We start from the raw sequence: 3,362 nt of genomic DNA on the forward strand, positions 1-3,362 counted from the left end.
CATGTGCTAACTAACTTGGATGCAAATTATTAAAAATAAATTATAAAAAGAAAAAAACTAAGTTTTCTCATTCTTTCTTTAAACATATTTAACCCCTCTTCCTCCAACTCCAGTTTCATATATCAGACTTTTGGAGTTATTTCAGTATTCACTGGTGATCAGTTCATTATGTAAACTCTCTTTTCTATTTTTCTTCTTTTTAAACAACACTTCCACTGATAATTTACATAAGACAAAACTCACCCTTTTACACTATATAGTAGTTTTTAGTACATGCACAAGGCTGTGCAAACATCATTCTATTAATTCCAGAACATTTTCATCACCCCAAAAAGAAACCACCTGCCCATCAGCAGTAACTCCCCATCCCACTTCCTCCCAGCTCTTGACTAGTGTACTTTCTGTCTCCACAGATTTACCTCTTATGGACATTTCATACAAATGGAATCATACAATATGTGGCCTTTGTGCCTGGTTTCCTTCACTTAGCATGTTTTCAAGGTTCATTCATGTTGTAACATGTATCGGTATTCCCTTTCTTTTTTGAAGATATACTCTTCAAATTGAAGACATACTATCCTTTTTATCCTTTCATCAGTTGATGGACACTTGGATTGATTCCACTTTTTTTTTCCTATTATGAATAATGCTATGAACATTTGTGTGGACATAGATTTTCATTTTTGTTGGGTATATATATGCCTAGAAGTAGAACTGCTGGTCACACGGTAACTCTGTTTAATCTTTTGATGAAGTGCCAGGCTCTTTTCCAAAGCAGCTGAACCATTTTACATTTCCTCTAATAGTGTGTGATGGTTCTAATTTCTCTACATCTTCACTAGCTCTGTTACTGCCTTTTTTTTTTTTAATTATAGCTATCCTGCTAGGTGAGAAATGGTACCCCATTGTGGTTTCAATTTAAATTTTCCTGATGATCAATGATGTTGAGCATCTTTCCATGTGCTTATGGCCCATTTAAGTATCTTCTCTGAAGAAATGTCTATTCAGATCATTTGTCCATATTTTAAAAACTGGGTTACCTTTTTATGATTTTGTAGTTATTCTTTTTGTATCCTGGATGCCAGTCCTTTTTCAGATATACAAGTTGCAAACTCATTCTGCAAATTGTCTATTCACTCTCTTTATGATGTCATTTAAAGTACAGAAGTTTTAAAATCTGATGTTCAATCTTATTTCTTCCTTTGTTACTTGTGTTTTCGGTGTCATGTCTAAAACTCATAACCTTAACCCAAGTTCACAAAATTCCTCCCATATTTTCTCCTAAGAGTTTTATAGTTTTATCTATATATCAATGGCAAAATTTGTACTTCAAAACCTTTAAATTTCCCAACAGAATCCACCAGAACCTTGAGTAAACATCACGCATAACGATGAAATACTGCAAAATTCCTCCAAGACTTGGAATGAGAAAAGATGTTTACTAACATCACTTCTATTGAATATTGTACTAGAGGTTTTAAGCCGTTCTGCAAATCAAGAAAAACAGATAAGACACAAAAGTAAAGGATCATAAAAGAAAAAAATGAAATTGTCATTATTTGCAGATGACATGATTATGTACCTATAAAATCCAAAAGAGTAGATAATTTAAAATCAACAATTAGTATCAAGTTCATTGTATACATGATCATTACAAAGCAATCTATTATATTTTCTTCATACCACAATTTGGAAATTTAAATTTTTAAGTGTTACTATGTCTAATAGCTTAAAAAAATCAAATATCTAGGAGTAAATCTACTGAAAGGTATGCAAGACCTTGATACAGAAATCTATAAATTTGTATTAAGAGAAACTAATTGAAACCTGAATAATTGGAGTAATACATCATGTCAATGGACTGTAATACTCAATAAAATGAGTGTCCAAAATCCCCCAAACGATATATACATGTAATATATGCCTGATCCACATGATATATACATGTAATACCAATAAAAACTCCAGAAGATACTTGCTAGAAATTTATATATGAAAATGCAAAGAACCAAAAATAACCAAGAAACTGATGAAGAAGTAGACAAGTAGGGAGGCCTACTTTCTCTGATAATCAAAATATTAAAAAGCTATCATAATTAAGAAAGTGCAGTAATGTTGCCAGAACAAACACAGACCAATGGATCCAAACAGAGGTTCCAGAAAGTCACACACATACGTGGATCCTTCATTTTTTACCAGGGTGACATTATAGAGTCATGGACAAACAACAGTCTACCGTAAAATGGGCTGGGTCAATTGATTATCCACGCTGCGAACAGATGAAATTAGAACTCTATCTTACACTAGACACAAAAAGCAATTCTAGGAAGATTGTAGGTTTAAATGTGAAAAGTAAACCAAGAAAGCTACTAGGTAATATAGGAGAATATTTTCATGAGTATAGGTTGGCAAAGATATTTTAACACAATCATAAAGGAAAAAATCATACTTACATTAAATTAGAGATGTGTATATAAGAAGACTTTAGCAGCAACATATATGAAAAACACAAGGTTAAGATTCTTATTAAGTAAATGCCTTTAAAAAATAATAATAAAAAGATTAAAAGTTACCACCCCACTCAAAAGTGATCAGAAAACATAACTATCTATATAAAATTATCCAAAGTCAATGAATATACTATTATGTGTTCTATCTCACTAGAGAGTAGAGGATAAAGAGAAATTAGATTCTTTAAGTTAACAGATTGGCAAAGATATAAATAATAATTAAATTTAGTATTAGCCAAGATTTGAGCATTCTCATAAACTCCTGGTGAGAATTTAAGTTGGAAAACTTTTTGGAGACTCTTTGGTAACATATCTCAAAATCCCTTAAAAAATCTATATAACCTTTGACCCAATAATTCCACTTCTAAAAATTTATTCTAAAGAAGAAATTGTACCATTTTGAAAAAATGGATTTTCATCACTGCAATGATTATATAACATGAAACTAGGAGAGAAAAGTCAAAGAATAGGGGATTGTTTAAATATATTATAGTAATCTACATAATAAGACACTAATACTAATTTGGCTCAAGAATCACCACCTAAGACATCTACAGAGGCAAGACGTAACATAAACGAATGAAGAAGCTCTTTGGCAGACTGGAAAGCACATATCCCTCTTGGAGGGGCCAACTCCAATTAGTTCATGACAAGTAACATGTGGGAAGGTGCAGCAGGGCATCTTGTGTTGTCAGAATACCGAGTCTCTTAGAAGAAGTAGAAAATTAAATTTTTATGTGAAATCTCATGATTTTTTTTAATAATATTTTATTGTCAAATTGTTTTCCATACAACACCCAGTGCTCTTCCCCTCAAGTGCCCTCCACCATCACCACCACCTGTCTTCCCCCC

This window comes from Suricata suricatta, chromosome 3 (assembly GCF_006229205.1).
Source record: "Suricata suricatta isolate VVHF042 chromosome 3, meerkat_22Aug2017_6uvM2_HiC, whole genome shotgun sequence".
Taxonomy (NCBI): domain Eukaryota; kingdom Metazoa; phylum Chordata; class Mammalia; order Carnivora; family Herpestidae; genus Suricata; species Suricata suricatta.